This window comes from Sus scrofa, chromosome 2 (assembly GCF_000003025.6).
Source record: "Sus scrofa isolate TJ Tabasco breed Duroc chromosome 2, Sscrofa11.1, whole genome shotgun sequence".
In the NCBI taxonomy this organism is placed as follows: Eukaryota; Metazoa; Chordata; class Mammalia; order Artiodactyla; family Suidae; genus Sus; species Sus scrofa.
Window position 1 is genome coordinate 40,458,609 of NC_010444.4, and position 14,731 is coordinate 40,473,339.

At 51.1% G+C, this 14,731-nt stretch overlaps 1 protein-coding gene across 5 annotated transcripts in view; it reads left to right on the plus strand.

Annotated features, from left to right (window-relative positions):
* Positions 257 to 14,731, plus strand: part of PTPN5 (protein tyrosine phosphatase, non-receptor type 5) — a 62,606-nt gene continuing 48,131 nt past the window's right edge. Inside the window, exons 1-2 of one of the 5 annotated variants that reach the window (XM_021083257.1) lie at positions 291 to 549; positions 3,885 to 4,045. The gene's annotated coding sequence lies outside the window, so the exon portion shown is untranslated. Of the gene's footprint in view, positions 550 to 3,884; positions 4,050 to 14,731 lie in introns of all 5 variants that reach the window. The other 4 variants (XM_013994491.2, XM_013994490.2, XM_003122934.5 and 1 more) reach the window with 4 other exon arrangements.

Genomic DNA, 14,731 nt, shown 5'->3' on the forward strand with positions numbered 1-14,731 from the left:
GGAGCTCCCGCTCCCCCGCCCTCCCTGTCCAGGCAACCTCCGCGCGAGGAGGCGCCTGCGGGAACTCCGAGCTGAGTTGCGGGGTGGGGGCGCCCGAGATCAGGGTCAGGGATTAAGGGTCTGTGATCCCGCCCCACTCGGGCTCTGGGCGCCGCCGGAGCTCCCCCCCACCCCCCGCCCGCCAGCCCCGCGGTCCCTGCGCAATTCCCGGGGAATCGGCGCAAGCCCGCCCGGGGGCGGGGCGGAGCCGGGGCAGAGGGTGCCGAGCCGACCTGGCGGCTGCGCCCGAGACTCCGCAGCTGAAGCGCATTTGGCGAGGCGGTCGGGCGAGGGAGCGCGCACGGAGCGCGGGACGGAGCGCTGGGCAGACGGACCGACGGACGGACGCCCCCGCACACGCAGACGCACAGAGCTCTGCTAGGTTCCCGTCACACACACACACACACACACACACACGCAGACACACACAGGGACACGCACACTCGCGCGCTCACATCCTCCCGCCAGCCTGCCCGCCAGCTCGCCGGCGCCCGGAGCCCGCTCTGGCCGGTAAGTGCGGCGCCTCCGTCGGCGCCTTTGTGTGGGAAGCCAGAAGCTGAGGGCGCGGGGTCCCTCTCGGGGAGGCCCGCAACTGAAACCTCCTCCAGACCCCCGGGCGGAGAAGCGGACGCCCGCCCCCGCCACGCCCCCATGGGGCTCCCGGCGCCCCCGGACTGGGGGAGGGGTCCCCCGAGGCTCTGGGGAGCGGGGAGCGAGCAACAGCCACTCCCCACGAAGCTCGTGCGCGGTTCGCGAGAGGGAGGGGAGAGAGCGGGATGGCGGTCCAGGGTCCGAGCCTCTGCTGCTGTGGCTGGTGCGCGGCTCTTGGCTGCATCACCGCTCCGGGGTCTGAAGCTCCGGGGGTAGGTTTGAGATCGCCGCTAGCCCGCTGGCCTGTAAACCGTGGCTCCCAGCCTTCGCTTCGCCTCCGCCCGGACCATGTAGCTTAAACCACCCTTTCCCCACCCACCCTCAAAATAAAGCCTAGCACGTTCCCCTCCCCCAGCATGCCCCTTTTTCCTGGATGAGGCCCGGGCTCCTGCAAAACCTGGAGATTGCTCGGGTCAGAGCCCAGAGAGGCTTACCTCACCAAGAATCATGTGGCTTAGATGGTTTGGACCAGATGAACCTTGGGAACTCATTTAACCCCCTCATTTTACAGATGGGAAAACTGAGGCCCAGCGAGGTGGCTAAACCAAGGTCACGAGAGAGTTAGTGGCAAAGCCTGCGTTAGAATCCAGCGTCCCTGGCTTTCATACTCATTTCTTCTCCTATACAATTCCATCCTTGTCCTCATTGATGCCCCCAAACCACAAATTTACCTGAGGGTATCAGGAAAGTCTTTGTAATCCCAGCCCTGCCCCCAATTAGAGTGGCAGGTGCCATTCATTTGCAATCATACTTACTGTTAAAAAAAAAAAAATCAGCCTTTAATTTACCTCTTTCAGCCTCAGGGGAGCTCTTTCTTAAGCAGCTACTCCAGATTTGAGATTTAGTTTGGGAGAATGAAGCAGTCCTGGACAGGCAGTCAGCTTCCAAGGTGTTAGCCCTGATTCTCCTGGGAGTCACTGAACCTGTGTCCTCAGTTGGACCAGGTGATGCCCTGGTCAGGGAGTCACCCCCTTCCCCACTGTGTCATGACTGCAGCCATCACCATCACTCTCCCCTCCTCCTTAAGGGCCTAGGTCTTCTAATCCAACCAGTCTCCCTTCATCATCCCTTTGTAGAGATCCCCGAGTCTTTTATGTCCAGCCACCTCTCCCTCCTTCATGTGTGTTGAGTGGGGCCTCTTGTTGTAGCTGACAGAGCTGCTGGGGAAGCTTGACTTATAGCCTCAGTAGGCTCGGGTAGTAGCTCAGGGCAAGGCTCCCTCAAGGGCAGCTGGGTGTCCCCAGAGCTAAACCTAAGGCCTCATGCAGAGAAGGTGCCGGGAGAGGTATGTTGATGGAGTGAAGCTGGATGGTGTATGGATGAAGTCAGTCACCTCTGAGGAGATTCTGTTGGGTGGGGGATGTTGGCAGGAGGACAGGTTCAGTCTCTAGGGTCCTGAGGCTCTTGTCTCAAGAGCTTCCTTCTTGGGTAGAGTGAGCAGCCTGACATGGAGCCGAGCCAGGGTGACCAGGTGACATAACTCCAGGGGCCACCACTCACATTGTCCCCCACGTAAATAGCATTGTGCTCCAGAAGTGCCATGTACGTAGACTTCATAATGAGCAGTGGCCCGTGGGTTGTTGCATAGCTGGTGGCTCTCACCCTAAGAATGAAGAGATCTGGGTTCCAGGCCCAGTCTCCTCCTCACTGGCTGGGACAGTTTCCATGAATGTGTATGACCTCTCTGGGTCTCCATTTCTCCATCAGAAAATATAAGATCATTGGATTGGAGATTTTCAGGATGTCTTTCAGGTCTGAAGTGTTGGGGGGCATTGGGGGAGGGAGGGGAGCACTTATTTATATAACTGCCTATAGGCCTGGCTTTCCTTTTCTATTTCTCTGTGATGAGATCATTTATGAAGGTACTTAGCACAGTGCCCGGGGCATAGAAAAACTTGGAATCGGTAGCTATTAATAGCGTTAAGGCCCCAACTTTATGGATATACCTTCCACTTCTTCCCTTCTTCATGCCCAAGGACATGAGATTTTTAGAGCCTCAAAGTCCCTCCCTCTCTCAAAAATCCCTCCCCCACTGACCTCTTCCTGGACGTGGGGCTCAGCAACATCGATGAAGCTCCCTGGGAGAAGTGGCACTTTGGTTTATCAGTTATTTCGCACTTAACAGTGATTGAATTTGATCATTTATCTATAGTCAAAGCTTTTTCTTAGACTCTGTTGCTTATATCTAGTCCTCATAACATACCCGTGATGTGAGTAGTGTTATTTTATAGATGGGGACCTTCAGGCTCTGAGCTTAATGTATCTAACTAAGGATGTGTCCTGTAGACGTCTGAGAGCCAGAGAGCTGTGTCTCCAGCTCAGATCCCTTGACCTCACAGTCTCAACTCTCTCTTCTGCATCCCCATTGCCTGTCCTTTCATGAGACCTGTCCTAAAGCAGAGACAGATGACTATGGGAAGAGTTGAGAAGGAAGGGTTTATTCTTCTGGAAGGTAAGGAATGGCTTCTCGTAGAAGCTAAGTGGCATCTGAGCTGGGTCGAAATGATTCATACAGTGGAAGGAAGGAGGAAGATTTTGTAAGGAGTGGAAACAGCATGAGCAGAGACCAGGCAGTGGGGGCTTCTAGGGCCTGTGTAGAAACTGGAAAGCAGTTCATTCCAGCTGGACCAAAAAGGATAAAAGAGGAGCCATGAGGAGGAAGGCTGGGTAGGAAGGTGGAGGCAGTTGCTGGGGGCATGGAGTGCCAAGCCAAGGGATCGTTCTTTAGTTTTTGAGTGGAGAAGAGACATGATCGAACGTGGCCATTAGGAAACTCACTCTGGCTGCCCCACGGAGAACAGATTGGAGGGGGAGAGCCTGCTCGCAGGGAGCCCAGATAGGAAACAATGTCAGTGGTACAGGTAAGAGATAAGGAGGGTCTGGCCAGAGGGGTGGGGATTGTAAGAATGAAGAGAAAGAGGAGTTGATGCAGGAGGCCACAGTGTCACCAAAATTGGCAGCGGATTGGATGTGGGAGGAGAGGGAGGGGGGCATGAGAAGTGATGGCAAGGTTTGGAGTCTGAGCATGCCGCACGCAGAAAGAGCCCAGCAGGAGGGGGAGGAGGGAGCCTTAGGAGTGGGGCCGTGATCTGTTAGAACCATGACAGCTCCTGCAAAGCTGGCTTACTGAGCATCCCAAACTGTCCAGAGCCAGTCACTTCATTCATTCATTCATTCATTTATTCTTTCTCCAGATACATGAAAAACATCTGTTACATGCCTGGTTTGTTCTAGGCTCTGGGGATGCACTGCTGAAAAAGATGAGCTTCCTGCCCAAGTTGTACCAAGGGAGAGAGAAAACATAAGCAAAGATAGAACATTTCAAGAGATGAGCAGTGCTCTGGAGACGGAAAAGGCAGGTAAAGGGTGCCTGGGCGGAAGAGATTTACCTTTAAATAGAATTATCTTTAAGGAAGTGGTATGTGAACAGAGAGGTGGCTGAAGTGAGGAGGAGACCTGGGGAGAGGAGACCAAAAGCTCAAAGACCCCAGGGTGAGAATAGCTTGGTGTTTTCAGGGAGCAGCAAGTGTAGCCTTAAGACATAGGTCAAGGAGTTCCCGTCGTGACACAGCGGAAACAGATCCAAATAGGAACCATGGGTTGTGGGTTCAATCCCTGGCCTCACTCAGTGGGTTAAGGATCTGGCGTTGCTGTGAGCTGTGGTGTAGGTTGCAGAGGTGGCTGAGATCCCGAGTTGCTGTGGCTCTGGCAACTGTAGCTCCAATTAGACCCCTAATTAGACCTTGTAGCCTGGGAACCTCCATATGCCACAGGTACGGCCCTAAAAAGGACAGAAAGACTAAATAAATAAATAAAAAAGACATAGGTCAAGAGGAAAGGTGGAAAGGAAAGAGGCAGGAGCGCAGAGGAGGTTCAGATCACATAGGTGCTAACAGGCCTGAGGAATAAGAAATCACATGATATTAAGGGGTCCCAGAGAGCTGGAGTCCTATCATCCTTGTGTTCTTCTTGCCTGGGAACCAAGCCCGACACTCAGCTGTGGCCCACTAAATAGTTGTTGAATGAATGAATGTTGGAAACCACCATTTATGTACAAAATCTCTTATCTCAGGCTAAATAAAGATATCGTGGCATAGTAAGGGCATTGTAAGCTGTAGTATGGTCAAAATGATAAAGCTCAGATGATTTGAATATCTGTGTTGTCATTTAAGTATGAAAATTCGAGTCACATTTGCATATTCAATAGGGCTGTTGACAAAGATGAAATAGTAAACCATACCTGAAATGACTGTAAAGCAATTAAAATGGAAACATTTTCAGAGTTCCCGTTGTGGCTCAGCGGAAACAAATCTGACTGGCATCCATAAGGACTGGGGTTCGATCCCTGGCCTCGCTCAGTGGGTTAAGGATCCGGTGTTGCCGTGAGCTGTGGTGTAGGTCGCAGACGCAACTCAGAACTGGCGTTGCTGTGACTGTGGTGTAGGCCGGCAGCTACAGCTCCAATTAGACCCCTAGCCTGGGAACCTCCTGGCCGTGCTGTGGGTATCGCCCTAAAAAAACAAAAGATGAAACATCTTCAGTTTCCCCTCAACCCCTTTCCAGTACAAATTACAACCTTTTGGCTTCATTTCAAATTTTCCCTCGTGCAACTCTTATGCCCTCAGCCACTTCCCTTGGAGAGATTTTAAAACAAGTCATCTCTAGCACCAAGGCCCGTATTTGCAGGACAAGGAATTATCAGCTTCTCCAATAAATTGACAGTTTCCCCCAAAAAAGGCAGAGAGGGCAGTGGTGAGGGAGAACCTATTTATAGCAGTGTAAATTCTTCAAGCACCTAATTAATTGTTTAAATGGATTTACAAGTGGGAATGGAAAAACTCCAGAAGCTGGTTAATCATTTAAAGCGTTTTGTCTGCGTTAAGTTGGACACAGGGTATGTGTGAACATTTCAAAATATATGGCGCCCTTTACCAAAAATTTAACCAACACATCAGGAAATATATTCTTAGCAGCGTGGGTCAGCACAGCTGCCTGTGTGTAAGTACCTGGGTTCAGTCCTAAGCTTATTCGTGATTAGGTGACCTGGGGCAAGGTCCTTCCCCTCTCCCAGACTGTTTCCCCTTCCCTAGGAAGTAGGGCTTGGGTTTCTAGGGTCCACGAAGCACTAAGCACTGTGGTCTGTCCTACGTGTAGGCCCACGCTCTTGCTTTCCTGGAGGACAGTAACCACTGTCACAGTGTGGGGGTGTGGCTCCCTGTGGCACTCAGATGACCTGGTGGATGGGAGGCAGACAGGCGGTCTGTCTGTCACGTGGAAGATGTGATGCTTTCATCAAGTATAGGGAGCCCGATACTAGGCAAGGAAGACCTTTTGGGGGCTCCAGTTGAAAAATGGTCTAGGTCTTCATAGAATCATAGACTTTGTAGGTGCCCTGGTCCAAGTTTCATCTAATTTTGCTTGTCTGCTTGCCTTTAGGACCTGGAAACTCAGGTCACTGAAAGAAAAAAACTAAAAACCTTTCCATTTTCGAACAGAGCCATCACCAAAAAGCTCTTCCTTACCTTAAACCATGACTTATAGAAAATAAGGCTTTCCCCTGTTCTTCAGTGTCATCTCCATCTTTTCTGCATCTGGTGTGATGTGGGATGAGCACCGTGGCCACCAATATCTGGCAAAGCTTCCAAAATTCCCAGACTCCTAGAAGAAAGCTTTTTCACTGAGCTGCAGCCCATAGTTTAAAAGCCACCCTCCTTCCTGTGTCCCCCTTGAAGCAACCTTGACTCAAGTTTCTGTACCTGAGATGCAGCATGTTGAGTTGGGACGGGATCCCCTTGAGCTAGATGCCGTTTGTAAGCAAGCATCTGGGTGAGAATTCCTAACTTGGGGCTCATATAGGGGATAAACTGTTCTTGGACAAATCTAGTTACTGTCATAGCAGAATATAGACCCTAAGTTGCCCTTCCTTTGCATGGTGAGGAGGTTGGTTGACATCCCTGAAGAGACATACCGAGCTTTAACATGTCTTTCCTAAGAGTAGAAATAGGAGCTCCCTGGTGGCTCAGTGGGTTAAGGACTTGGTGTTGTCACTGCTGTGTCTCCACTCACTCCTTTGGCACCAGTTTGATCCCTGGCCCAGGAACTTCCACAAAAAAAGGAGCAGAGGGGAGTTCCTGTCGTGGCGCAGCAGAAACGGTCCTACTGGGAACCATGGGGTTGTGGGTTCGATCCCTGGCCTTGCTAGGTGGGTTAGGGATCTGGCATTGCTATGAGCGGTGGTGTAGGTCGCAGACACAGCTCAGATCTGGCGTTGCTGTGGCTCTGGCGTAGGCCGGTGGCTACAGCTCCGATTGGACCCCTAGCCTGGGAACCTCCAAATGCAGTGGGTACGGCCCTAAAAAGACAAAAAAAAAAAAAAAAAAAGAAGGAGCAGAAATGTTCCCCTTCTCCCCAACTCTCTGAAAGCCACTCAGGAGGGATTCAGGGGACTTGAGTGGCGGGTAACATGTGGCTATCTGGGGTAGACTCTGAAGATTATCTAAATCTAAGGGTGTAACCCAGCCTTTAAAAAATAAATAACATTGGGAGTTCCCATCATGGCTTAGCGGAAGTGAATCTGACTAGCAACCATGAGGATGTAGGTTCGATCCCTGGCTTCGCTCAGTGGGTTAAGGATCTGGCGTTGCCCTGAGCCATGGTGTAGGTCACAGACGCAGCTCGGATCTGGCGTTGCTGTGGCTATGGCGTAGGCCAGCGGCTATAGCTCCAATGGGACCCCTAGTTTGAGAACCTCCATATGCCACAGGTGTGGCCCTAAAAAGAAAAAAAAAGAGCAAAAAAAAAATTTTTTTTTAATAAGTAGAATTTCCAGATCAAAGGATAAATCTATGTTTAACTTTTTGAGGAACCACAGGGTGCTTTTGATTTTTGTGTACTCATCAGAAAAGACCACTAAATGAAGTCTTAGGAGTGGAGGGTCCAGGAAGAAACCATTAATTTTTTTGTAGAGTAAATTTTGTGTAGGGTCTGCATGGTGTTGGAGGTAATAAAGAAGAGAGGGGACAGAATGCAAATGAATCCAGCCTCCATTTCTGAAGAAGAATTATTGTGTTTTAGAGTCATCGTGGGTGGAAAAAAAGAAAGCTCTCAGGAGGGGATGGAATTCCATCCGAGGGGATGGAATTCATTCATGCATACTGGTATTTACTGTGCCAGGAGGACCCTGCCCATGAGGGGGTGTGTGTGTGTGTGTGTGTGTGTGTGTGTGTGTGTGTGTGTGTGTGTGTGTGTGTGTGTGTGTGTGTGTGTGTGTGTGTGGTGTGTGTGTGTGTGTGTGTGTGTGTGTGTGTGTGTGGTGTGTGTGTGTGTGTGTTTTAGGGGCACCAGGGAGTAACCTGGCAACAGCGGTCCATAATGAGGGGAGCTACAATAATAAGTACTGGCGTGGAGTTCCTTTCGTGGCTCAGTAGTTAACGAACCCGACTAGGATCCATGAGGTTACGGGTTCAGATCCCTCAGTAGGTTAAGGATCTGGCATTGCTGGGAGCTGTGGTGTAGGTCGCAGATGTGGTTTGGATCTGGCGTTGCTGTGGCTGTGGCATAAGCCGGCAGCTGTGGCTCCAATTTGACCCCTAGCCTGGGAACTTCCATGTGCTGTGGGTGCAGCCCTAAAAAGACAAAAAGACAAAAAAAAAAAAAGCCCCTTACTGGGTAAGCTGAATTCTCTGTCCTGCCAGCTGTTAACTGCACTGAGGCACCCTCCTCCTCCCAGCTCCCCTTGCCCTTTCACTTCTCCTGGCCTTTGCCCCTGTAGTCTCCTCTGCTTGGAGCAGCCTCCCCACTGTCTAGTGGACTCTACTGGCCCTTGAGATGCTCAAACATCACTCCCTGTGGGCCTTCCCGAATCTCCCGCTGTGCTCCCCCAGGCACTCGCATTGCACAGCCTCCATTGACATTCAGCATGTTTTTGACTCTGTTCACAGGACTGCAAGCTAGTTGAGGGCAGGCGCTGGGCCTTGGTCATCTGTGCATCCCCACAGGCCCCACACACAGAGCCCGATAGTGAAGAAATAGGTGTAAGACTACAGCAGGTCTTGTCTCAAGATTACTTAGAGGCCAACTGGGTGTAAAATAACTGTGCAAAATGTATCCCCAGTGAACCCTCTGAAATTAATAGAAGTGGTGTAAACACAGTGTAATCTCTGACTGTGGGTGATAAATGTAAAGTTAACTCACTGCCAGCGAGGCAGGGACCTCCAGCCTTTCCACAGAGGACCTGGCATCATGGGAATTCAGTGGGCAGTGATGCATGCATAATAGTTCAGTTCAGGGAGCCAAGGGGATGGGCAAAAGATCAGAATCAATTAGGGAGGGCTGCCTGGAGGAGGTGAGTTCCAAGGGTTTTCAAAGAGGAGTCTTTTGAGCCAGGGGTGATCTATAGAGAGCCTTAAAGCATGATCTCAGGCAGCTTGGATGATGGCCTGACCTGTCCTCTTGTGACTGTGGTCCTGAGTCTCCTGTAGCTGCCCTCCCCTCCGCTTTCCCTCCTTTTCACTCACTTCTTCTTTTCTCCTACTTGATCACTCATTTCCATCTTCCTTGCAAACTTGAATGTGCAGAAAGAGCTGGATGTACATTGCCTGGCCTTCCATCCCTCCTTTTCTGCGCTGGACTCCCTGCCATGGGGCGGGGGGTGTATAAAAGGAGGCCCATCCCTTTCCCCCTTTGCAACCTGGGCAGCTCACAGAAGCCAAGGTTATGGACTGGAGAGCGAGGGAGCAGCCTGGGGAAGAGTGCGGTCCATTGCCAGGTGCCGAGTCACAAATCAAAATGCTAGAGGAAGAATTCAGCCAGGAGAGAGTGCTAAACTCCCTGGGGGGCTTCCGCAGGCAGCGTGAGCTCAGGCAGTCCCTGGAAAGGCAGGAGATGCCTCCTAGGAGGGGAGCAGGGAGACCTGTCCAGGAAAGAGGAATAGATAAGACAGAGGCTGTGAAGCAAGAGCGAGCATAGCCGGGGGGGGGGGGCGGGGGGGACCTGTTTTCATGGTGGAAGAGGGTTGGGAGAATCCTGCAAAGTCAGGTTTTCAGTTCTTCTTGCCCCCTTCCTAAAGGCTCTGGGTCTGACCCGGGGGAACCCAGAAACAGCCTGGGGGTCTCCATGGGGGAGAGGATCGGCTCTGGCCAGGACGGCCTTGCTCATCCTCAAGCTGGTCTCTCCTGCAATGTCTCATTAGCTCCAGAACATCTAGCAGAGCCGGAGGAAAAAGGAGCCAGAGCTCTGTAGCTGATGGCACTGCCTGGGACAAAGAGCAGGAGCATCTCCCGTGCTGGTTGATTTAGAGGGAGCCAGGAGATGCAGTTTTGAGCCAAGTCAGCAGTGGTGACAAGGAGGATGTCAGCCCCAGCTTGCCTCGTACTTTCTGTACTTCAGTTACTTACTTGCACCGTCTGTACCACAACCTGCAGCCGGCAGCTCCTATTGCTTCCATGTCCCAGAGGAAGATACCGAGACTCAGAGAAGTTAGGACACTCACTGGTCCAGGGCCCTGTGAGGAGAAGATGGCAGAGCACAGTGTTTTCACCCGTGTCTCTCTGCCTCCAAATGCATCCTTTTTGCAGAGGACTGTGGCTGCCTTAAGCGGTGTGACTGCAAAATGGCCAGTCTGTTATGTTTCGAGGGATTCTACCCATGACAGAGGGCTCTGTGGACAGTACCCCCAGGCCCCAAGTTTCCAGCTGTCCACTTATCCCTTGGCACAAGGCTCTGAAAGGATCCTTGGCCCAGGACCAGGCCCTGTGCTGTCTTCTCCTGAGGGACCATTTACCTAGCTCTCATGACTGCCTATTACTCCTATGCAAAGTGAGTAATGAGGTCTTTGTCACAAGGTGATACAAGAGTCTGATGAAATAATGTATCAGCACATAGCACATAGTAGGTGTGCAGCTGATATTTATTAAATCTGAATTCAAGAGATCAGACCCTTTTTCATTTTGATTCCTGCTCCCCTCTGGCTTTTTATTTTTTTCTCTTTCCCATTCAGCTTCCTGGCTCCCACTCTCTTCCCTCTCCTGGCAGAGGCACCTCAAATCCAGCTAATGTTTCCAAACAGCCTCTGCCCTGCCTCTCCCAGACCCTGCCTGTGACTCAGTTTGCCAGATTCTTTTTTTTTTTTGCTTTTTTGCTTTTTAGGGTCTCACCTGTGGCATATGGAGGTTCCCAGGCCAGGGGCTGAATCAGAGCTGTAGCTGCCGGTCTAGACCACAGCCACAGCAACATGGGATCCAAGCTGCGTCGGCAACCTACACCACAGCTCACGGCAACGCCGGATCCTTAACCCACTGAGCAAGGCCAGGGATCCAACCCACAACCTCACGGTTCCTAGTCGGATTGGTTTCCACTGCACCACAACAGGAACTACCAATTTTTTTTTTTTTTTTTTTTTTTTTTTTTTTTGCCTTTTCTTAAGCCGATCCTGCAGCACATAGAGGTTCCCAGGCTAGGGATCTAATCAGAGCTGTAGCCACTGGCTTATGCCAGAGCCACAGCAACGTGGGATCCAAGCCGAGTCTGCAACCCACACCACAGCTCACGGCAACACCGGATCCTTAACCCACTGAGCAAGGCCAGGGATCGAACCCGCAACCTCACGGTTCCTAGTCAGATTCGCCAACCACTGCACCACGACGGGAACTCCAGGAACTCCCAATTCTTAAACCAAACCCTGAAGCACCAGGATCTTCCTGGCCTGAACACAGGAGGGCTAAATCGGAAGGTGGGGTCCCTGATGGAGGACTGAACCCTACAGTGAGCCATGGCAGGAGCTAGGGACCTGCCTAGCTGCATGCAGGCAAACCTAGCTCTGTACCTCCAGCTCTCCCCTCTGTCCTTGCATACAAGCCCTTGAGAAGTGATTTTGTAGCGTTCTTTTGTGGTGGACTGGGATAAGGATCCAGCATTGTCACTACTGTGGCTCGGCTCAGGTTGCTGCCGTGGTGTGGGTTCGACCCCCAGCCCTGGAACATCTGCATGCCGTGGGTGTGGCCAAAAAATATAAAAAAGGTTTTGTATTGTAAGTGATGAAGAACAGAACAGATGCCACACGAGCTCGTCATGGGTGACCTGGAGCAAGGCCCAGGCCTCCCTGACAGTCCAGGTCCAGGGCTGGCATCAGGGATGTCTAGGGTAAAACCAGAGGCAGGTAGAGAGCGGAGCACAAAATCATTTGTGACCAGGGTGGGGAGGTACCTGCACTAAGTCAAGATTCTAGTTCCAAGTGGAAGGGGCAGAGCTGCCAGCGTGGACAGGGCCTCAGTCCTAGAAGGCAGATGACCAAGACGGAGACTCTGCCTGCCAGGGTGTCAGGCGGAAGGCCAGGTGCTGGGATTGGGCCAGTGGCAGAGCCAGACAAGCAGCATTGAGACTGAGTGTTGTGAAAACTCTTAATAATATCAGTTACCATTTACATAGTGGACTCTATGCTAGGAACTTATAAGAGTTTTATGTTTTCTCATCTCAATAATATTTTGAGTTAAGTACTACTGCTACTGGTCCATTTTACAGATGAGAAAACTGAGGCACAGAGAGTTTGAGTAAAACTCCTAATATCCAAAACTCAGGGCAGGACCCCTCACCTTCATAGCTTGAAATCAGCCAGGGTGGGAGCATTTACACCAGGGAAATCGGCCAACACCACAAATCATGACTTTTTACATTTTTACAGTTTACTAGCATACCACTAGACTCATCCCAGAGCCTCCATGGACCTCACTGTGGGGGAAAGTTCTCTATTACCTGAGATGCAGGCAATGCCTGACAGGATTTTTAGGAGCTTACTGGAGAACTTGTCTCAGCGTTTTGCACGCATCTCCTGTAAAAGCTTCACATAAGGATCAAAATTCACTTAATCTCCCTGAGAACTCTCTGAAGCGTAGACAGTGAGACAGCATCATTCCACAGATGAGGCACAAAGGAGTCAGGTATCTTACCCATGATCAGGCAGCCCATGAGGAGCCTTGACCCAAACTCAGGCAGCCTAGTCCCAAACCTGTGCTTTGTGGTATTTTTTATGAGCCATGTATACATGCTGAAAATCAAATCCACTTTCATTTACTTTTTCCTGAATACATCTTGACTGTCTGCCTGGTGCCAGGTAGAGTATTAAATACAGGGAACAGGAACATCCACATCAGAGGCTGTACCCCCCAGTAGTTTCCGCAACGCCTGGACTTGGAGTTGGGGCCAACAGAGTTTGAAGCCTGCTTCTGCCTCTTACCCACTGGGTGACCTTGAGCAAGTGACTCAGTCTCTCCAAGTCCTAATCTCCACATGTGTAGGAGGCGGTTGATAACTGTGTTTAGCTCATAAGGTTACAGTGAGAAATGAATGAGGTAATACACGCACAGTGCTGGGCACCGAATCCAGCATGCAGTAAACTCTCAATGATAGGAGGCCACCGTGACGATAACCCACAGGTTTGTGTACAGGTAGCTCCGTGTGAGGTGGGGATACAGGCAGCAACAGATAATCACCAAATAGGGCCCGAGAACAGCAGGAAGTGCCCATGTCTTCCTAAGGGAGTCAGGGAGGGTTCTACTGAGGGGGTCATGTTGGAACAGGGTTTTCAAGGGTCTTAAAGAGTTTTTCAAGCAGAGAAGATTCAAAGAGAGGCTTTTCTGCCAAAGGGAAAAGTGCTTTCCAAGCCATTATAGGTAGGAGCAAGCATCTAACAGAATGGGAATGCCACAGCACCCCTCCTCCCCAAGAGGTGTGATCACGACTTCCTGTTTGTAATGGCCCGTTTTCTCCTTGTAAATTAATCTGTATACTTGGGGAAAGGAGATATATAAGAGGGAACTGAAACAGGTGTTTTCAGAATCTTGGGGAGCAGAGGGTTAAACCAGATGACCTTTGAATTCTGAAATCCCACCCTTCAATTGATCTTCTGGGCTCCTGTCCATCACCCAGAAAGGATTGTCCACAGTGATACTAATCAACACAGCTGAGCTTGGCCTCTATCAGTAACTGGCTTGGATGGCACCCACGTGCCCACTTGAAGGTTGGGCAGCCTCTGCCTCAGGATCCTTGGACCAAGGCCTCTTGTCCCTGGTGCTGGGGGCGCCCTCTGCTGGTTCCCTGCTGAATCGCCACCTCTACTTCATCACACCTTGATAGCCTCAGAATAGAAACTTGACCTTAAGGAAAGGCCCTTTCAAGTCATTAAGTTCAGGAGTTCCCTGGTAGCCCAGCAGGTTAAGGATCTGGCATTGTCACTGCTGTGGCTTGGGTAGCCGCTGTGGCGCAGATTCGATCCCTGACCCAGACATTTACGCCATGGATGCAGTCCCCCAAATAAGTAAATAATAAAGTCATGACGCTCAATTCCTTTGATTTTCATTTGTGCTCTTGAGACTCAGAGGAAATGACTTGCCCACGGTCACACAGTAGCCTAGGACTAGAGCCCACAGCTACTGGGTCCTTGGCCATGAAGCACATTTGTTCGTCCAATAATGGAGCACAGCTGCCACCATCAGTCACGCTCCCCACCCCAGCCAGTCTCCCAGGGAGGGCTCCCTGGGCTGCTGCTTCAGGTGGAGAAGGCACCAGGGCAAGCCTTCCTCCTATTCCATGGGAGAGGTCACACAAGGTAATGGCCCCGCAGCAGTGACCTCCTTCTGAACCCTCGGGAGTAGAGTCTCCCTCAGGCTCCTTGACAAACTCACCTACCATGTGAGGATCACAGAGGCACCTCACCCTCCTGAGCCTCAGTTTCTTCATCTGTAAAATGGGGGTGCTGCCCCAAAGACCTATGGTGAGGATTTTTTTTTTTTTTGTCTTTTGTCTTTTTAGGGCTGCACCCACAGCCTATGGAGGTTCCCAGGCTAGGGGTCAAATCAGAGCAGTAGCTGCCAGCCTACATCACAGCCACAGCAACATCAGATCCAAGCTGAATCTGCGACCTACACCACAGATCATGGCAATACCAGATTGCCAGATCCTTAACCCACTGAGCAAGGTCAGGGATTGAACCTCTGTCCTCATGGATGCTAGTCAGATTCATTTCCACTGAATGGTGAGGATTTTTTAA